We start from the raw sequence: 23,339 nt of genomic DNA, 5'->3' as shown, positions 1-23,339 counted from the left end.
TGGTGTGTCATTCTGAGATTTGGTTGTAAAAGACACTGAAGCTTCCATTTTGCCCTCTGTGTCTCTCTGCCTGATGATTCAGTCTGGGGGGGAGCCAGCTGCCAGTGTCATGAGAACACTGTGGAGAGGTCCACGTGGAGAACTGAGGCCTCCTGCCAATAGCCAAGTGAGTGAGCCAATTTGGAAAGTGGATCCTCTAGTCCCAGTCAAACCTTCGGACAACTGTAGCCTCAGCAGACATCTTGATTATGACCTCTTCAGAGACGCTGGGCCTCTGAGCAGCTTCTAGAACTCTGAGCCTCAGAAACTGTTTGAAGTAATAAAAGTTTGTTATTTTCAGCTGTTAAGTTTTGGGATAATTTGATACACAGCAATAGATAACTAATACTGTTATCATATAGTTTACAATAAGGACAGTTCTCTTTCTTTCTGATGCTCAGGGCCTGTACAGTTCATTTGATCCTTATAGTTTTCATTTCTTTTTTGTAAAGATTGAACAGAAGCAGTGATAGTAATTTACTTGTGTTGGTTCTGATTTTAGAGGTAATGTTTTCCAATATTTCACCCTTAAGTATGATGTTTGCTGTGGATTTGGGAGAGATTCCCATTTTGGGGGTAAGTCCATTCCATTTAATTTATTTTTATTTAATAAGAGATTTAATTTATTTTAAAAATCATAAATGTATGTTATATTCAGAAAAGGCATTCAATAAAACATGTTGCAATGATCCTATGGGATTTCTCCTTAATTCACTAATGTAGTGAATTAAAGCCACTCCATTTTTTAAAAGGTTAAGCCATTCTTTCATGTCCAGTTTGGTCATGCTTTGTCTGTTGTTAATGCATTATTAGGTTCAACCCGAGCCTGTGTTTAGGATTCTTGTATCGATGTTCGTTAAGGGACACTCTCCTGCGGTTTTCCTTTCTTTGCTTTCCATGTCTGATTTTGGTTTCAAGATTGTGATAGTCTCATAAGAAGAACTAGGGATGGGGTGCCTGGGTGGCTCAGTCGTTAAGCGTCTGCTTACGGCTCAGATCATGATCCCAGGGTCCTGGGATGGAGCCCCGCATCGGGCTCCCTGCTCAGCGGGGAGCCTGCTTCTCCCTCTCCCACTCCCCCTGCTTGTGTTCTCTCTCTCGCTGTCTCTCTCTCTGTCAAATAAATAAATAAAATCTTCAAAAAAAAAAAAAAGAAGAATTAGGGATCATTTCCAATTTTTCTATTTTCTGGAAGTTTATATAATGTACAATGAAATATTCCTTGACTATTTGTACACCTTGTATCTAAAACCATCTGGACATGGTGTTTTTTCCATGAGTAGTTTTTTTGTTTTTTGAACTGCTGACTTGGTTTTTTTATTCTTCTTATTTCTACTTCTTTAGTCTGTTTTGGTAAGTTACATTTTTCTAAGAAATGTCTATTTCATCTAAGTTGTCAAATTCATTGCCATGAATTTTATGTAATATTTATGATTTTTTAATCTTTGTTTTATCCACAGGTTTGCCAGCTTTTAAATTCTTAAATGGATTATTTCAACATCTCTCCTTTTCCTGATAAGCCATTCTCTCTCTTATATGTTCATTTTAAAAATGGCATTGGTTTCCTCTTTTTGCTTAATTATTTCCTTCCTCTGCTTTGGGTTTATTTTACCCTTTTTCTAACTTTTTAAACTGGGTGCTTATCATCTTAATTTTCAAATTTTTTTTCTTTTCTAAGATAAGCAATTATAGCCAAGGAAATAATTTTCTTGTATTATAATAGATACATCCCCAAAACCTTGGAATGTAGTAGTCCCATTATTGTTTAATTCTAAGTATTTTCAAAATTTTTGCTATAATTCCTTTTTAATTAATTTATTTTTTTATTCTTATGTTAATCCCCATACATTACATCATTAGTTTTAGATGAAGTGTTCCATGATTCATTGTTTGTGCATAACACCCAGTGCTCCATGCAGAATGTGCCCTCCTCAATACCCACCACCAGGCTAACCCATTCTCCCAACCCCCTCCCCTCTAGAACCCTGTTTGTTTTTCAGAGTCCATCGTCTCTCATGGTTCGTCTACCCCTCCGATTTCCCCCGCTTCATTCTTCCCCTCCTGCTACCTTCTTCTTCTTTTTTTTTTCTTAACATATATTGCATTATTTGTTTCAGAGGTACAGATCTGAGATTCAACAGTCTTGCACAATTCACAGTGCTTACCAGAGCACATACCCTCCCCAGTGTCTATCACCCAGTCACCCCATCCCTCCCACCCCACCCCCCACTCCAGCAACCCTCAGTTTGTTTCCTGCAATTAAGAATTCCTCATATCAGTGAGATCATATGATACATGTCTTTCTCTGTTTGACTTATTTCACTCAACATAATACCCTCCAGTTCCATCTACGTCGTTGCAAATGGCAAGATCTCATTCCTTTTGATGGCTGCATAATATTCCATTGTATATATATATACCACATCTTCTTTATCCATTCATCTGTCGATGGACATCTTGGCTCTTTCCACAGTTTGGCTATTGTGGACATTGCTGCTATAAACATCGGGGTGCACGTACCCCTTCGGATCCCTACTTTTGTATCTTTGGGGTAAATACCCAGTAGTGCAATTGCTGGATCATATGGTAGCTCTATTTTCAACTTTTTGAGGAACCTCCATACAGTTTTCCAGAGTGGCTGCACCAGCTTGCATTCCCACCAACAGTGTAGGAGGGTTCCCCTTTCCCCACATCCCTGCCAACATCTGTCGTTTCCTGACTTGTTAATTTTAGCCATTCTGACTGGTGTGAGGTGGTATCTCACTGAGGTTTTGATTTGGATTTCCCTGATGCCGAGCGATGTTGAGCCCTTTTTCATGTGTCTGTTGGCCATTTGGATGTCCTCTTTGGAAAAATGTCTGTCATGTCTTCTGCCCATTTCTTGATTGGATTCTTTGTTCTTTGAGTGTTGAGTTTGATGAGTTCTTTATAGATTTTGGATACTAGCCCTTTATCTGATATGTCATTTGCAAATATCTTCTCCCATTCTGTCAGTTGTCTTTTGGTTTTGTTGACTGTTTCCTTTGCTTTGCAAAAGCTTTTTATCTTGATGAAGTCCCAATAGTTCATTTTTGCCCTTGCTTCCCTTGCCTTTGGCGATGTTTCTAGGAAGAAGTTGCTTCGGCTGAGGTCAAAGAGGTTGCTGCCTGTGTTCTCCTTTAGGATTTTGATGGACTCCTGTCTCGCACTGAGGTCTTTCAACCATTTGGAGTCTATTTTTGTGTGTGGTGTAAGGAAATGGTCCAGTTTCATTCTTCTGCATGTGGCTATCCAATTTTCCCAACACCATTTGTTGAAGAGACTGTCTTTGTTCCATTGGACATTCTTTCCTGCTTTGTCAAAGATGAGTTGACCATAGAGTTGAGGGTCCATTTCTGGGCTCTCTATTCTGTTCCACTGATCTATGTGTCTGTTTTTGTGCCAGTACCATGCTGTCTTGATGATGACAGCTTTGTAATAGAGCTGGAAGTCCGGAATTGTGATGCCGCCGGCTTTGCTTTTCTTTTTAAACATTCCTCTGGCTATGTGGGGTCTTTTCTGGTTCCATACAAATTTTAGGATTATTTGTTCCATTTCTTTGAAAAAAGTGGATGGTATTTTGATGGGGATTGCATTGAATGTGTAGATTGCTCCAGGTAGCATTGACATCTTCACAATATTTGTTCTTCCAATCCATGAGCATGGAACGTTTTTCCATTTCTTTCTTTGTGTCTTCCTCAATTTCTTTCATGAGTATTTTATAGTTTTCTGAGTACAGATCCTTTGTCTCTTTGGTTAGATTTATTCCTAGGTATCTTATGGTTTTGGGTGCAATTGTAAATGGGATCGACTCCTTAATTTCTCTTTCTTCTGTCTTGTTGTTGGTGTATAGGAATGCCACTGACTTCTGTGCATTGATTTTATATCCTGCCACTTGACTGAATTCCTGTATGAGTTCTAGCAGTTTTAGGGTGGAGTCTTTTGGGTTTTCCACATAAAGTATCATATCATCTGCAAAGAGTGAGAGTTTGACTTCTTCTTTGCCAATTTGGATGCCTTTGAGTTCTTTTTGTTGTCTGATTGCTGTGGCTAGGACTTCCAATACTATGTTGAATAGCAGTGGTGATAGTGGACATCCCTGCCGCGTTCCTGACCTTAGGGGGAAAGCTCTCAGTTTTTCCCCATTGAGAATGATATTCACTGTGGGTTTTTCATAGATGGCTTTTATGATATTGAGGTATGTACCCTCTATGCCTATACTCTGAAGAGTTTTGATCAAGAAAGGATGCTGTACTTTGTCAAAAGCTTTTTCTGCATCTGTTGAGAGGATCATATGATTGTTGTTCTTTCTTTTGTTAATGTATTGTATCACATTGATTGATTTGCAGATGTTGAACCAACCTTGCAGCCCAGGGATAAATCCCACTTGGTCATGGTGAATAATCCTTTTAATGTACTGTTGGATCCTATTGGCTAGTATTTTGGTGAGAATTTTTGCATCCATGTTCATCAGGGATATTGGTCTGTAATTCTCCTTTTTGATGGGGTCTTTGTCTGGTTTTGGGATCAAGGTAATGCTGGCCTCATAAAATGAGTTTGGAAGTTTTCCTTCCATTTCTATTTTTTGGAACAGTTTCAGAAGAATAGGTATTAATTCTTCTTGAAATGTTTGGTAGAATTCCCCTGGGAAGCCATCTGGCCCCGGGCTTTTGTTTTTTGGGAGATTTTTGATGACTGCTTCAATTTCCTTAGTGGTTATAGGTCTGTTCAGGTTTTCTATTTCATCCTGGTTCAGTTTTGGTAGTTGATACATCTCTAGGAATGCATCCATTTCTTCCAGGTTATCTAATTTGCTGTCATAGAGTTGCTCATAATATGTTCTTATAATGCTATAATTCCCTTTTAGACAATTAATTATTTAGCAATGTGTTTTTAAATCTCCAAAACATTTTATTTATCCTTTTCTTACATATTTCTACTTAAAGATATTGTGGTTAGAGGATATGGTCAGTATGATACAGATGCTTTGAAACTTACTGGAAATTGCATTAGGGCTTGGTATGTGGTCAGTTTTTGTAAATATTCCAAATGTGTTTTAGATAAATGTGTATTTAATGTGGTTTTATATATGTCTGTTAGATTAAACTTGTTAATTGGGTTGTTTGTATGTTTTATATACTTTATATTTATACATATGTTTACTGATTACTGAGAGAGATATGTTTAAATCTCCACTTCTCCTTGTTTTTCTTCCATACTTTTTTTTTTTTAAGATTTTATTTATTTATTTGTCAGAGAGAGAGAGAGAGAGCACAAGCTGGGGGAGCTGCAGGCAGAGGGAGAACCAGGCTCCGCACTGAGCAAGGAACCTGATGTGGGACTCGATCCCAGGACCCTAGGATCATGACCTGAGCTGAAGGCAGACGCTTAACAACTGAGCCACCTAGGCGCCTCTTCTTCCATACTTTTTGCTTTACGTATTGTAGGGCCCTGTTTTTAAGTGCATATATGGTTAGACTTACATAACTTCCTGGTTAGGTAAATGCCTTAACACCTTTATGTATATATATTTTTGAAGATTTTACTTATTAATTTGAGAGAGTGCACATGTGTGTATACGCACGTGCGAGGGTGTGCATGGTGGGGGTGGGGTGTAGGGCGAGAGGCAGAGGGAAAAGCAGACTCTCCACTGAGCAGGGAGTCTGGCAGGGGGACTGGATCCCAGGACCCATGAGATCATGACCTGAGCCGAAGGCAGACGCTTAACCCACTGAACCAGCCACCCAGGCTCCCCATCACCTTTTTATCTTTGATAATACATTGTTTTAAGGTCTGTGCCATCTGATATTAATATCACTGTACCAGCTTTCTTCTGGTTGGTGTTTACTTGAGATGAACTGTTTATATCATTTAACTCTCAATATTTCTGTGTCCTTATATCTGATATATGTCTTTTGAAAACAGCAGATAGCTGAATCCAGTCTGACAATCTTCTGTCTTAATGTGCTAGTTTAGTCAAATAACATTAATTATGATCACTAGTATATTTATTTTTACCATCTTGATTTGTATTTTGAGAATGAACTGACTTTTTAAAGTTGCTACTTTTTTTGGCGTTTTTGCCTTTTCGATCAGTGAACTTTATAACATTTTTTTCATTACTCTTTGAAAAATATATGCTTTCTCTTTTAATGGTTATTGCTAAAATACTAACATGCATACTTAAAGTCTAAAGTTAATATTTCTCCCTTCCCCCACACAATTCAAGGATCTTAGACCACTTTCACTCCAGTCACCCCCACCATCATACATTTTATTGTTTTCCAATATTTTATTTCTATTTTAATTTTAACCTTCAGCTTAAATGTTATTATGATTATCGCATACAGTTCCTGTTTATAGGGACTTATATATTTACCAGTTTGTTTGCTCACAATTCCTTCCTGCATCACTGAACTCTCATTATGGATTCCCTTTCCTTCTCTCCAGAGTACATTCTTCTACGAATGCTTCTAAGTAGTAAATAATCTCAATTTTGATTTTTTACTTTCATTCTTGAAGAAATACAGCCAGGTATAGGACAGGTTAAGAATTACTTTTTCTTAGTACTTTGATGATATTGAGCCATTGTCTTCTAATCTGCGCAGTTGTTGAAATGTTGACTTTCAGTCAAATTATTGTTCCTATTGTCAATAACCTAAAAAAAAAAAATCTGACTTGATTCTTCAGGTTCCTCAGGACACCAGGAAACATGGCAATTTACAAAGTGAGGATGGAGGAGGAAGTGCTGTGAGTGATGGAGGAGGTTTGAAGAAAGGAGAAAAGATGAGGAATAGCCATTTGACAGAGTAGGAGCATGAAGGGGTCAGGGAAATGTATGTTTGCTAGCACACCAGTGGCCCATCTACATTTTCTGCTCCCCATATTGGGCAACCCTAATGTAGCTTCATAGAAAGTGAAGAGTTAGATTTAACAAGAGATGGGGTTCTACTAAGTGAGTTTATTAAAAAAAAAAAAAAGAGGGATAGCCAGAGGAATAAGGGACTTGGGGATAAAGATGGTGAAAGAGACAGGACATGAGGATGGTGAGGGACAGTGAAGAGGTGGTAAAATTAAACAATTCTAGGGCCCGGCAGGTTTAATAGATTGTTTTAGTTGGGGGTCAGCTGGCATGATAAGAGGTGGTGGATAATAGTGGGATATTTAAAAGTGAGATTAATTGAAAACCAGATGTTTTTCTATCCTTGTGCTAATACATATAACTTTAATTATTCTAGCTGTTCACAGAATCTTAGTAAGCTTTATTCTTATCTTTTGATCCTTCAAAATGAAGTTTAGATCAGCTTGCCAAGTTTCTTGAAAAATACTCTTTGAGATTTTGATTGGAATTATAGGTTAATTTGGAGAAGTAATTTTTTTTTTTTTTTGGATATTGTCTTCTTATCCAAAGTATTCCCTTTAATTTAAGTAATCTTCCCCAGCCTCTGACTACAATTATTAATTCTCCCATTAAGGACTTTCATATCTTTTGTTAAATTTTTCTATTCCCAGATACATAGTTTTTGTTGCTACTATGATTTGTATTTTTTTTTTCAGTTACATATTCTGAGTATTCTTTCTAGGATTTAAGAAGGCTGTTGATTTTTGTATATTGTTTTTTATCAGCAGTTTTGCTGAATTTAGAAACTTTTAGCAGTTTGGTATTTTCTTGTGTTTTTTGTGTAGGCAATCATATGTGGCATGATTTTACTTCCTACTTACACCTCTTATTTCTTTTCTGTCTTACTGTCCAGCTCAGAAATCTAGACCAATGTTGAATTGAAGCAATGATAGCAGATATCCTTGCTTTTCCCGTTAAAGGCAATGCATCTAATCTATTTCAGTTAAGAGTGATGTTTACTGTAGATTATCAGGGAAGATACCTGATTACTAAGGTTTTTGTCTGATATCCAAGTTTAAATGTATTATATAGATTTTCCTTCGGACTGTTCAGTTTACCCAAGGTAGAACATTTAATGTCCTGCCCATAGGCTAGACCGACAGTCAGTGTTCTTAGTGCCAAGATAACAAGGACACTTATAATCTCATCATTAAATGATCTTCTTGTTTCAGTTTGGCATGTTGCACCTGCTCCTTGATGTGCCTGTTCTTCCAGGCATGAACCCATCTGGTCCCACCTTTTGGGATGAGAGGCCCTGCGTGTTTGGAGAGGGGAAATAGTTTATGTAGAATTTCAACTAAACTTCCTCTTTTCAATGCTACCCTTCACTGAGCTTTTAGGGGAACTCGATGCCTCCATTTCAGGCCCTTCTGGGTTTCTGCTATGTGAGTCAGACACGTCATATTGCCTTCTTACCTCCTGCAGACTGGCTGCTGGGTTTCAGCTTACTCTGCTCTGATGAGTCAGTTACCACTTATCCGTCTGCTTTCCTTCTTCAAAAACTTTCTTGACGTTTATCATCTCTTCTGTTGCCTTTGTGGGTTTATTCCTTTATTCCTTTCAGGGGCTTTAGAGGTGAGTCAAGATACATAATTTATTTAAATTTCTAATGTTTAACTGGAAGTCCTGATCTATTTTGTCTTTCCTTTCTTTCATAATTTCTGTATCATTGATATGCCATCATAACTCTTCAGAGCAGCATATAGTTGGATTAAAAATGATTACAAATCCATTCTGAAGATCTTCATTTTTTAACTGGCAAGTTTAACTTACTTATATTTTTGTGAGTATTGTTACACTTGAAGTTTATTTCCATCATCTTCATATTTTTTGTATACCATGGTTTTTCTTTACTTTTCTTTCTTTTTCAGGTGTCTCTTTTATTTTTTCCTCATTCTCTGCTTTTTCCTCTCTATTGGTTTGAAAATTATTGATTCTATTTCTATGGTTTTAGGGATTGCACTTAAAATTTAAACTTGCATACTTGATTTAGTCAAATCTAAACACAATCAAATCTCAACATAATAAGCATTTCTACCTTTACCCTGATCAATACAAGTCCCTTAGAATGATTAACTCATATTATCAACTCTTGATTACCGTCCTCTCCAATTTCTTAGGATTCCTTTGTACATTGTCTTATGTTTGAGTATGCAAATTAGTCATTAGTATTATTGTTATTGTCACTGTATACTTAATAATTTCTTTGCTTGCAATTGCTTTTGTATCTCTTTCTTTCTGGGTTCAATTTACTTGTTACTGGAGAACATGTGCTGGTGGTTTTTTCAGTGTAAGTCTTTGAATAATATGTTCTCTTAGACTTTAGATAACTAAAAATATATTTCACTTTCATTTTATATTTTGATGAGCTGGTTATAGAGTTTTAAGGCTATTGGCTCTTTCTATACATTGAAGCTATTTTTCATTGTCTTTTCACCTGTTACTCTGGAGAACTTTCTGATCCTTGTAGTTAATTCATCCCAATTTTTACTTCTTTTTTTTTTTTAAGATTTATTTATTTATTTTACAGGGGGGAGAGGCAGAGGGAGAGGGAGAGAATCTCAAGCAGACTCCCTGCTGAGCATGGAGCCTGATGTGGGGCTTGATCTCATGACCCTGAGATCACGACCCCAGCCGAAACCAACACTTAACTGACAGAGCTACCCAGGTGCCCCATCCCTATTTTTTCTTTATGAGAATCTCTCTTTGTCTTTTCTGTCCTTCAGATTTATTAAAATATATCTAGGTATGGATTCATTTTTATTTTTTATGCTTGAAATACTTAATAGATGGAGGTATGAACTATTTTTATTTTTTATGCTTACAAGTGTTTGTGTGTTGTTATTCTGAGGACTTGTTTTTCATCAATTCTGGAAGATTCTTAGCCATTATGTTTTCAAGTATTGCCTTTGTTCTCTTTTTCTGGAACTCTAGTTTTTTGTAGGTTAAATCTTCCCATTCTGCCCTATCTTTCCACACCTCTTCTTTTTTCCTTTTATTTTTGGGTAATTCTCTCTGTTCTCTTTCCTATGATACTAATTCTTTTTTCCTTTTTAAACTTTAATAGTCTGTGTTTTAACCCATCTGTTGAGATTTAATTTCATGTCACTGGTTCTTTCTTCAGCTATTCTTTCCCAGAGTATTCTATTCTTTCATTATAGTTTTCATTTCTTCTCTGAGCTCTTTATTAGAAACATACTTATTTTCTATTCTTGCTCAGCTTATTCTATTATTTCAAACTCTTGACATGATACATATTCCAGTTTGTTGTATCTGCTGACTTCCTCTGATGGTGGATCATTTCCTTGTGTGGTGAGTAATTTTGAATGTGAGTTTATCTTCATCAAGACCTAAAATTTTTTTTGGATGTATATTTATGGATGCTGTGTGCAGCCTACATGGGAGTTTTGCTTTGCCTCTGCCTAAGGACCTTGGGATTTTTAGATTATCCAATCAGCTTGGCATCTGGCATCACTTGACATGGCATAAGCTCTAGAATTTCTCAGGCTTGACGTTTTAATTTCTTATGGGAAAATTTTATTTTATTTCACTCAATTTTGAGAGAGGGCAAGCTTCCCTGATCCTTCACCAGGTCAAAGAGCTAATTTTCTCTAGTTCTTCCATAAGACGAGCAGCCTTTCCATTATTTCCTTCTATGCAGTTATTTCAGAAGCACCTGCCTCACCTGTGCCCAAGATCTTAACTTTGTCTTCATACAGGTGATAGGATCCTACGTTCCCACTATGAGTGTGTATAAAGGATTTTGAAATTGGGTCAGTGTCAACATATGCACTTATTCTTATTTACCTCTTGCATCTGCAGATACGTTTTTTCTTTCCTTTCTTTTCCTTTCCTTTCTTTTTTTTTTTGTATTTTATCCACATTTTTTTTGTGTATAGTGGGAGAAGATCTGCATTAGCTTCATCTGCATTTAGTTTAATTGCTACAACTGGTAATAATAAATCAAAATAGCACACTAAATTAAAATATGTTCTGTCCTCTTATTTTAATGAACATGGCTGAAAGTCTATAAAATGTCAAAGATGACAGATTTAATTATTATTGCCCATGTATTCTATTGATGGACAGCTATATTTGGATAAGTAATAAAGATCTACATAATTATTAAGCTAATTTTATAAAAAAATTATTTTTCTAGACTTCATTCAGCACACTATGTTTTTAAATCAATATTTTCACAAAACTGATACTGACTTCATGGAATTGCTATTGAATTGATCTAAAAGAGTAGCAAATAAAATATAATTGTAATCAGTTTGCAGAATTTTAATATTTTCACCAAAATGTAAATTATTTTAATTTTTAATTTTTAATTTTTTAATAATTTATTTGAGACAGAGAGAGAGAGAGGGAGAGAGCAGGGTGAGGGGCAGAGGGAGAAACAGACTCCCTGCTGAGCAGGGAGCCCGATGCAGGACTTGAACCCAATACTCTGGGAGCATGACCTGAGCTGAAGGCAGATGCCCAACTGACTGAGCCCACCAAGGTGCCCCTCCAAAATGTAAATTAAAGTAAATATAAAAAACGACAAAATTAAAATTATATTCACTTGTTTTTGAAAGTTATTTTTCTTCTAAAATATTTCAAAAATTACTTATCAAAATTAATAGCCAAAATATAAATTATAGCTACTGGATATCATCTTTATTTAATTTGTAAAAATTAAAAGTTAAAGTTTTTACAAAAATAAAACTATTTTTAGGCTTACTGTTCAATGACTGTTTAGTTACCAATGTAAAGGATCTGCATCAAACTTCACATTTCATCTGGACCTCTGTATATACAAGTTCAAGGGTAATATAAATTAATATTATAAAATATTCCTCACTGCCTATACAACTGTTGAAAATATCATACTTGGTTCATGAATACTGTTGGAACCATGAGTTGTTTCTGGAGAAGCCAAACAAAAACAAAAATACTTAGGCATTATGGGGAATGATTCATTATACCAGGAGCTGCTGAATGCATTTCTCTCAGAGGAAGAGTGTGACAAGGTGACCTGTTTTATTGCTCGCCCAAGTGTCTCTGCACTCAAATCTTCCAATCATTCCTTCACTTGGACATACCTGTTCAGCATTTGGATACAGAATTTGCCTTAATTTTTGAGCATATAGGTGAAAGATGTGGAAAGTGATTTCCTGGGTCTGGAACTAGAACTAGAGAATGGATGTTTGAAGTTCTTCTTTCACTCTGCCCTCAATTGAGCATCAGATTCTTTTTTTTTCATGCAAAGATTTTTTTTTAAATTAAGACTATTTTTTTTTAGAGCAATTTAAGATTCATAGCAAAAGTAAAGGGAAAATAAATAAAATCTTAAAAAAAAAAGGGGAGACCTGGGTGGCTCAGTCGGTTAAGTGTCTTCTTTCAGCTTAGGTCATGATCTCAGAGTCCTGGGATCAAGCCCTGCATCAGGCTCCCTGCTCGGCGGGAAGCCTGCTTCTCCCTCTTCCACTTCCCTTGCTTGTGTTCCCTCCCTTGCTGTGTCTCTCTCTGTCAAATAAATAAATAAAATCTTTAAAAAAAAAAAAGTAAAGGGAAAGGACAGGGATTTCCCATATAGCCCCTGCTTCCACTAATGCATAGCCTCCCATTGTCAAAATCCTCCACCAGAGTGGTACATCTGTTACAATTAATGAACCTACATTGACACATCATTATCCCAAAGTCTGTAGTTTACCTTACAGTTGACTTTTGATGTACATTCTAAGGGTTTAGACGAATGTATGATGACATGCATCCAACATTATGGTATCATACAAAGTATTTTCACTGCCCCCAAATCTTCTGTGCTCTGCCTATTCATTCTCAACCCTTGGCAACTACTCATCTTTTTACTGTCTCCATAGTTTTGTCTTTCCAGAATGGCATTTAGTTGGAATCATACAGTATAGAGCCTTTTCAGACTGGCTTCTCTCACTTACTAGTATGCATGTAAGGTTCCTCCATGTATTTTCTTAGCTTGATTGGTCATTTGTTTTTTGTTTTGTTTTATTTATTATTTATTTATTTATAATTTTTTATTTAAATTCAATTAATTAACATAAAATGTATTATTGGTTTCAGAGGTACAAGCCTGTGATTCATCAATCTTATATAATACCCAGTGCTCATTACACCACATGCCCTCCTTAATGTCCATCTGAGCATCAGATTCTCAGTGGTGGAGGCACCCATGTGTTCTCTGATAAATTTGTTCACTTTTGTGATATGTGGAGCCTTCTAGAGCCAGGACAGAGGATTGCCTTGCCTGAATCTGAGGGAATAACTGATTGTTATCACCCTTAATTTATTTTATATTTCCTGTTTTGGAAGAAAAACATTACCTATCACTCAGTATTTCCTTCCCTAGGGCAAATAGTCTAACTTCACTTAATCCTTTGTGTTGGCCATTTTTGTGATTTTCCTGTAGTCAACACATACAGCTTTGCTTGATCACCGTCCATTTCCCTTTCTTTGGTTATAGCAACTTTTCTTTGCTGAACTACCTCCTGACTCTTGGTCACCTCCCTCATTATGTGAGGCTCATCACATCCCCAGTTCCAAGGGCAGACATATGACTACAAGTCCTTGGTCAGAGTGGTTTTCTGGAACTTCTGGGAAGGAAGTATTCTTTTAAGGTTATAAGCACTAAGACCATGGTGAGTTAGCAGTTCTAGCTGGTGGCTAACACTGCCATTGTTTGAAAGGAATGAACATGGAAGAAAGTAGAGTCAAGACATCTCCCTCTCCAAAGCACAGCCACATAAACAGAGATTATTATTTTTTTGTGTGTAGCCAGTTCTACCCCTATTTTTTTCACTTATATGAGCTGATAAATTTTCTTTTGCTTAAAATAGTTTCAATTAGATTTTTATCACTTGCTACCAGAACAATTCTATTACCTCCTAAATATTCGACCACCTAGATTTTTCTTAAGCAGATGATAGAGTTTAATCCATGAGAGAATTGCTTCATGCTTCATGAATCACTTCTCCCCCGCCCCCAGATGGCACTGCTTTGCTGACTAATTTTCACAATTATGGCCTTCCCCTTGTGTTCTGTAGTATTTATGTAAATCAGATAGTTCCTTACCTTTAATAGGTGTAATTTGTTGTGAGCATGATTATTGATAATAAAGATGGATTAGAGAAGAAGTATTTGGAACTAAAGTTTCCCTTAGGTGGCAACATATAGAAAGATCATAAGTAAAACAGAAGTTTCTATAACCTCACAGAGAGGTGGACTGGTATAATACAGTGGCATTTGAATGTTACCGTGCATAAGAATCTTCAGATGAGCCTGTTAAGTATACAGATTTCTAAACTTTACACATAAAAGTTCTCTTTGGAGACCAATGCTGTACATTAAAAACACACTCCAAGGGCAAGCAAAATCATTTATGTGAGAAAAAAAAAAACCCCTAAGAACAATGGTTGCCTTTGGGATGGGGTGGTGATTGACTGAGAAGGAATCCCTTGGGTGATGGTAACGTTCTGTATTTTGAGACGCATTTGGGTTGCACAGATTTGTCAAAACTCATTGACTTGTACCCTTAAAATGTGTGCATTTCATTGTATTTCAGTGTATCTCAAAAGACCAGTTGACAGTAATGCTGAACTCTAATTAATGGTATGCATGCTAAAATGTGTAGAGATGAAATGTGCTGATGGCTGCAATTTATTTTTTTATTATTATTTTTAAAGATTTTATTTATTTATTTGATAGAGACAGCGAGAGAGGGAACATAAGCAGGGGGAGCAGCAGAGGGAGAGGGAGAAGCAGGCTTCCTGCTGAGCAGGGAGCCCAATGTGGGGCTGATGCCTGCAATTTATTTTTAAAAGAGGAAATCAAATGAATTAAATGTATTAGGATTAAATGGAGTGTGCTGATGACCTGAGATAAGGTTGGTCAAGCATTTAGCACAATGCCTGGTACCAAGAGATTATATTTTTGGAATGGCAGCTACTACTACCTTTGTAAGTATAAAAATTTCCTAGGGAAGCTACTTAGCACTAACTGCAATGCTGGTGTCCCCTATGGATTTGTCTTTTCGATGGCTTTGCTGATCAGAGTCATGAGAGGTTGTAAGGTGGGAACAGAGGAAGAGAAGCAAAGAAAGTGCATGTTCAGGGTTTTTTTTTTTTTTTTTTAGGGGCAGTGCTTCTCTGACATAATCTTTGATGGTTCTAAGACTAAATTATCTTTTTTCTTAGGTCACTCCATTTCTGAAAATCAGTAGCTGATATGATACCCTTGAGTTTTCTGGCTTATATTCTCCTCCCCTTTAAAACACTTCTTCCTTTAAAGATGCCATGACTGCACTATACAACACCATCTTTAGCATCAGTTTCCACTTTTTTGCTTTTGCTGTTTTGGCAACCACCAGTATAATGTATTACCCCAGGTTGGCCACCCCCCAAGAGTGCTACGTCTTCTCTAACCGACATTTACCTAAATATTATTTAAGCCTCAAGACTCTTTTGATTTACAGCCTCTCCCCCTTTTCTGGTCTTTATTGTTCTTAGAGTCTGTGACACACCATTTAGCACTTTAGTATTTCTGGCTTATACCACTCAAGTTAGGTGGTAAACAACTTGAAAGTTGGGGCCATATCTTTTTAAAAAAAATTATTTTTTATTTTTTTTATTATTATGTTCAATTAGCTAGCATATAGTACATCATTAGTTTTTGATAGTATTCAACAATTCACTAGTTGCGTATAACACCCAGAGCTTATCACCATACGTGCCCAGTTGGGGCCATATCTTGGAGGAACTTCATAGTGTGCATGCCAACCTAATCTATGCTGTTGCTTGTAGCAGATTTTCTTTTCTGAGACACATTTCTCAGGTTCCTAAGCATATATATTAATAATTCATATAATTATCGAAGTATAATATAGGTATTTTAAAAATAAGTGGCAGATGACTATGAATATCCTCTTCCTACCCTTTATTAGGACTACGAATACAATTTATTGAATTCTCTTACTTTTTTCCCTCTGTTCGTTCTGTGCTAAGTGAAATATATTTTTTGGTAGTATGTAAACAATAAATGCAAATGAAGCAACCCTTTAATGCTATAAACGATATTTGCCTTCAAGACAGAGACATGTGGAAACTTGCCTACATTAATGGAAAAACACCACTAGTTTTTATTTTTAAAGTTTCTATTTTAAAATTTATTGAGATTATCTCAGGCAGCATTAAGCTTACATTCCAAAGATGGCCTTTTCTGAATTTATTGTGGTCTTTTCTGTTATGTCTATTAGAAGATGGGCACATTTCTATACATTTGTCACTAATAAAAGACAATAGTATCATTTAAGTACCAACAGGTACTTATAGAGATGCATGTATGTCTAGTTCATTTTTTTCTTATTAGACACAGTTGAGATTTGAGGAGAAATAAAGCTCTAGACCTTATAGTCCAACAATTAACATAAGAGCAGAATACATCAATTTTTCCTTAAAAAGTCAGAATTTCACCCATATTCCCAAAAGTGTGTTATTAATTCTCTTGGCATGTTATGCAGCAAAATGAAAGTATTTATGAATGTGGCTACTTCTTTTAACAAGTTCCAATAACTGCTTCCTAAACTTGTGTTTTTATATCAATTACATACAGTAAGCACTGAAATCAACCAGAGGACTGCAGGGGCCAACTCGAGATAGTCATGTTAAATGTGCACTGCTGCCTGCCAAAAGTAAAATGTGGATATAATTTTATAACACCATTTTATAATTAAAGTCATAAGTGAGGTTTCCTGCTATTGTTTAAAAATGTGTCATGATAAATTTAAATCAAAGATATGGGCAAAGAAAGGTCTGCAAAGTAACAGATGAAGGCAACTAAGATGGTACAGGAACATGGCCTGGTGCAGAAAAGAAACACATGCAAACAATTTTAGTGAAATAATTACATTTATTGCAGATGGAGTTCTGTTTTAGAAACTATAACCACTTAGAAATGGTTTTCGTTCATGTCAGATTGAGGTTAACTTGTTGGTACTGTCTATCTATAGAGAGATATTTTTATCAGCAGGGAAATTTAATACATTGATTTAGTGATAAGACCATGTCTTCTGACCCAGTATCCACCAAAGTCCCTTAAAACTGAAGAATGTGACTCCAGTATGTGGAGTCCACAGTGGTTAGTGTTGCCAGATTTAGCAAATAAAAAATGCAGGACACTCAGTTAAATTCAAAATTTCAGATAAATAACATATATTTTTAGTATAAGTATGTCATATGCAATATTTGGGACATCCTTATACTAAGAAAAGTATCTGTTGTTTATCTGAAATTTAAATTTAACCAGATGGCCTGACTTTACCTGGCAAGTTTAACATTAGTAAAAATACAAATTTTGGCAATAGATTTTTGTATTTTTAAACTAAATATTTGAAGGAGAGTAAATTTATGTTATCAGAACAGAGAATAAGGTAAATTTATTTTCGCACTGTCAGCTCACTAGATTTCTAATGTTCACAGTTATGTGGATGAATGATGGTTTCTCTGTTCAGTGATGGGGAAGATTTTTTTTTCTTTGCTAGTGAACACAACCCATTTAAAAGAGCTGCTCCCCAAAAGAGATACACTGATTCACAGACATGGATAGATTTAATAGTTAGGACATTCCTGGCTTTAATAAGTCATGTTCATCTAATGCGAAGGCAGTTCCCAATGTATCAATTCATTCATCTTGTCTCTAATACAAGCCATGTGTTTCATATAGGAGTTGAAAGCACATTAATCAGAATCTCCCCCTTCAACTAGTCCAAGGGATGCAAAGATCTTGGTTACATCTCAAATGTCAAGATATGGGGAAACGGATAATAACATTCAAAGCATATCACTTGTAATTCATACTGTTGTTACAATTTCTGTGAAATATTTTGGGGGTGGGCGGGCAATGTACCGTAAAGCGATGTCTATTCAGTGGAAATTGTGGCTGGAAGGGGCTGGAAGGCTGTATCTGCTTTTCCTCAGCAGACAAAACTCCCATTGAATCTATGAGAGGGCAGCAATTGGTATTCAAACTTATGTATAGCTTGATTGTCCTTGAAGAGTAAGAGGAGATGTGGTCTATGAATTGATTTCCTTGTTACAGATCAGGGGTTCTCAATCTTGGCTGCATACAGGAACCGCCTGGGAGCTTTTAAAATTCCCAGTGTCCAGGACACACCCTAGACCAATTAAATTACAATCTCTTGGGCTAGGACCCAAGGCATCAGTTGTTATCAAAACTTCCAAGGTGATACCTGTGTGCAGCCAAGTTTGAGAACCCCTGTATCATCACAGGATAGTCTAAACACCTACTGACTTCTTCACATTCATGGCATTCGATTTCACACCAACTTATCATGCTATATTTGGCAACTGCTCTATATTTACTACGTTTTGCTATTTCATCATTATCGCCATTTTATCATTGTGATTATCATTTTTTATGCTTTTAAAGGAGAAACAATGTAAACAAACAAACACTTTGTAATGTAAAATGGATGGAATGTACCAGGCGCTGGGTTAGAGAAGGCCTCCTCTGAAGAGGATATTTAAAAGAAACTATAAAACAGTGGTTTTTGAAGTGTGGTCCCTGGACTAGCAGCCTCGATGTCACCTGGAAACTTGCTCAAAATGCAAATTCTCAGGCCCCACTCCCCCAACTCTTGAATCAGAGACTCTGGGAATGACAGCAATAGATAACTGAATCGACATCTTATTTTTACTTTTCTATTTGTTAGTTAAAATATTTGTACATTTATATAGATTACTACAACATCAACCATTAATACATTTATAACCTATAACCTGAAGAAGGCAAGGTCATTAACAAATTTGTACTTAACCTCTTTTCTTCTTCTGGCTCTCCAGCAATAATTTTGAGATTGTTATTACATCTTACATTATTATGCCTCTACTATTTAAGAAATCTTGAATTAATAATTGCTTTGTGTCCTATGCATATTACCAACAGTTTTATAGATTCAATTGTAAGTTTTGTGGGTTTTTTGAAAAAGATTTATTTATTTATTTGAGAGAGAGAGAGAGTGAGCACGGGAGGGGTGGGAAGGGGCAGAGGGAGAGAGTCTTTTTTTTTTATTATGTTATATTAATCACCATACATTACATCATTAGTTTTTGATGTAGTGTTCCATGATTCATTGTTGGCGTATAACACCCAGTGTTCCATGCAGAACGTACCCTCTTTAATTCCCATCACCAGGCTAACCCATCCCCCACCCCCCTCCCCTCTAGAACCCTCAGTTTGTTTCTCAGAGTCCATAGTCTCTCATGGTTCGGAGAGAGAGAGTCTTAAGCAGACTTTGCACTGAGTGTGGAGCCAGGCACAAGGCTGACACAGGGCTCAATCTCACAACCCTGAGATCAAGACCTGAGCTGAAACCAAGACGCTTAATGGACTGAGCCACCCAGGTGCCCCAATAAGTTTTGTGGTTTTTGTTGTGTATCTTACTCACTACTATTCCAGATGTTCCATGTCCTTTTCTTGGATTTATTTTTTCATTTCACTGGGATAATTTTTCTTAGAGGATATATGAATATTGAACATTTTGATCCCTTGCCTATCTGAAGCCTTAATTTTGTCTTCACAGATAAATGATGGTTTGGCTGGGAATGGAATTCTCACTTCTAAATAATTTTCTTTCAGAAATTTGAGAACAGTGCTCCATTTTCTACCAATACTCTTTGTTAATGAGATATCAGATGCCAAATCACTATTTGTTCTTTTGTTTATAAGGTATTTTTTACTTTGGAGATTTTTAGTTTATCTTTTAATATAAATATTTTACTGGTTGGGACCTCTGCATATCACTTAAAGTTATTTCCACTTATCTTTTGATGGGCCTTTTTAGCCTAATGGCTCAAGTCCTTTAGCTCAGCAATTTTTAGTTCTGTTATTTCTTTGATTATCCCTTCTTTCCCCCACTGTCTTTATTAAGTCTTTCTCGAATTCTTACCAGATGAATGTTGGTATCTTGGAACTCTCTTCCATATTTCTCAAATTGTATTTTTAAATTTTCAGTCTAATTTCTTTCTTTCCTTCTTTCCCCTCCCTCCCTCCCTTTCTCCCTTTCTTCTTCTCTCCCTGTCTGTCTCTCTTTCTTCTTGTGCTATAGCCTAAGAGATTTATCATCTAGGATGCTATTTTGGCATTTTTAGCCATATCTATTCTATTATTCAGCCCTTTTATTCAATATAATATTTTGGAAATCATGTTTTTAATGTTAAAGAGTTCCTTTTTGTTCTCTGAATGCCTCTTTTTCTTAGTAGCCTGTCCTTATTTTATGGGTCTATCTTCTCATAATTAGATCTTTAAAAAAAGTTCTCATCTATGTCTTATATTATTTATCTCTGCTTATATCATTTGTACTTTAGTATCTTCAAATATCTGGCGATGGTGACTGCTCATGAAAGGAGGACTAGATTGGTTGCTATAGGTATCATGCATGGTACCATCTGGAGATCTCTTTCCACAGTAGGCACATTTCTTTTTAACTTGCATGAACAGAAAGCTGGAAGGAGAGACAAATCTGCATGAACCTGGGAGTCTTATTTCCTTTTGATAGTTTAGCAAAGAGGTGACTCAGAGTATCTGAGTTAGCTCACAAGGTTGACAGCAGGAACTCAGCTCCTGAGATAACCTCTCCCAATTTCTTCCAACAAGGCCCCTTCCTTGGCCAGAAGATTCCAGGTAACATAGTCTCATAGGTGTTTCCTTTCCCTGGCCCTATAAACATGAAGAACATTATGGGATCAAAGTCCAATCTATTAGAATGTTGGCCATGTGAATACTTTATATATGCCTGGCCTAAGCTGTGGGTTAATGAGAGGTTTAGAGATTGTGTACAATTTACTACTTCTCTACTTGCAGTTTTTTTTTTTTTTTCACTTGATAAAACAACATCACTTCATACTCTCTTCGGTATCTATACTACATGGTACTATGTTATGGATCTGTGACCCATTTGTATGACAAGCAGGCTTGGGGAACCTCAGAAATCCCAAGCTGAGCTGGCTTCACTCCAGTCTTGGGATGTGGTTTAGTTTCTCTGCATTGCTGCCCTTTGCTTTTCTGTTCATGTTTATTGTGGAGTTATGAAGTTATCCCTTTGGACCTAATGTCTGCACTGGAGCTTTGTCCCCACACTTCGTTTAGGAGACATTTATTGTAACTGCACTAGAGGCAAAGAGACAGCCAACAGCTCTGTACATAGGAGACACGACATATGTACATTGGTGTTTTTCACGTACCATGGGAGTGTGCCTGGCATATCCAAGAGACAATACGGAGGGCAGTGTGGCTGGAACGGGGGGGTGGGTAGGAAGAGGGGATGGCCGAGGGGTTACGGGACCATATGTCGAGCTGTGTATGTCATAGGCTCTTACTGTGAGGGGGTAGTGTAGCTCTTAGAGGGTTTGGAACCTAAGGAGTGGCTTGATCCATTTATATTTTTAAAGGATCACTCTAGCTGCTGGGTTGAGATAGAAAGCAGGGTATAAGCACAGGGAGGAGGGTAGCTCTTGAATTCTGACCTCGTGTCCTTCCTCTCTGGCCTCGGTCACACCATTCTGTAACCACCAGCCTCATCGTTCTGCAAATATACCAGGGCAACCGCAGGGCCTTTGTACTTGCTGTTCCCTCTGCCTGAAATGCTTTCCCCCCCAGATGTCCACATGTCTCTATTCAGCTCTTTACTCAAATGTCACATCCTCAGCAGGCCTTTCCTGGCCACCTTATCCAAAATCTATACCACCACTCCCAGCCACACACAGACACATGAACACACACCTCCTATCTTCCTTCCCTGCTTTACTTCTCCGTAGTGTATTTTATTATCTGATGTGTTTGCATTTTCCTTGTTTATCCTATGTCTTGCCAGACTTGCCCAATGAAATGTAAGCTTCATGAGGTCGGGATAAGTGTGAAATGCCATTAGACACCCAAGTGGAGATGTCTGGGAAGCAGTTGGATCTGAGTCTGGAATTTGGGAGAACAGTCTGAGCTGGAGATAAAACTTATGGGTATCATGAAGGAGGGAGGGCAGGAAGAAGGGAGAGGAGGGGAAGGAGAGAGAAAGAAAGAGAGAGAGGAAGAGAGGAAGAGAGAGGAGGGTGCATTCAAAGTATTACAGTGATGAGCCTTCCAATCTACCCACTCATTGTGAATCTGCTTTTCTTCTGTGTGCTTCAGTGGCCACATGCCAGTCAGGTGGAATATCATCAGGCTGAGTGTGGTTTTAATGTTTAAAGATATATGTAATTTCTGTACAGTGTGTATAGTTAATGCAAATCCCAAACTTTATCTGGTGCTCAAGTGAAAAATGATGATCTGCTCCAGTGTTGGGGGAAAAACCGCTAGCCTTATCAAGAGGCAGTCTATCTGTAGACTCCAAGTCGATTGACGGTATGTCAAGGCCAATAATGACCGCAGGCAATTGTTGCCTTACATAATGACCTTAAAAGCTACCTCCTTGAGGGCCTGACCAACCTACCGGGCTGGCCTTTATTTAAGCTTCTGCAGGATTGCTCCATTACCTGCTCCCACTCCTGCTTTATTAACTCAGAGCTTGGAGAGTCTTTGGGGCTTTCGGGGGAAGAAGTTATTTTACATATATACATTCCTCTGCAATTCTGTTTTAGGTGGGGAATTTTTCTCTGTTCTGTCTTCTACGTTAACCTAATTCCATCTGCTTATGTTTAAAAAAACCTTGTTTTTGGAATTGTCCATTAATATATTCTCATTGTAAAAGTTTCAAGCCATAGAAAAATTATAAGAAAGACCATCTTTGATGTTCAATCTAGAGTAGACCTGAACCCTCCTATTTCTCATCACTCTGTTAAACGTGTATTCAAATATCTATTTCAGAATCTGAACTTTCCTACCCGTATGTGCATGTATGCATTTTTTTTATGTGTTTCAGCTATCCAGTGGTCTGTTTGCTCTATTTACAAACCACCCCAAAATCAGTGGCTTAAAAACAACATGTATGTTATTATATCTCATGATTCTGTAGCTTGACTGGGGCTTAGCTGGTCTACTGACCTTACTTGGACTCTGTAGATAAAAATGTTCATAATAGTATTCTCCATTTTACATGCTATTCCAGAATCTTGCTACACTCTGATCAAATGGTGAAGTCTATGTCCCCTCCTCTTAAGCTAGGTATGCCATTGTGAATTGCTTAACAGAGTATAGGAGAAGAAATGCCATGTGACTTCGAGGCTAGTTTGTTGAAGGTAATACAGCTTCCCATGGCTCTCTCTTAAGACATTTGCCCTGGGGGGGCACCTGGGTGGCTCAGTCGTTAAGCATCTGCCTTCGGCTCAGGTCATGATCCCAGGGTCCTGGGATC

Source organism: Mirounga angustirostris, unplaced genomic scaffold (assembly GCF_029215605.1).
Source record: "Mirounga angustirostris isolate CCGP_5_RB_7025 unplaced genomic scaffold, mMirAng1.0.hap1 SCAF_10, whole genome shotgun sequence".
NCBI classification, from domain to species: domain Eukaryota; kingdom Metazoa; phylum Chordata; class Mammalia; order Carnivora; family Phocidae; genus Mirounga; species Mirounga angustirostris.
Note: the sequence above shows the minus strand (reverse complement) of the source record.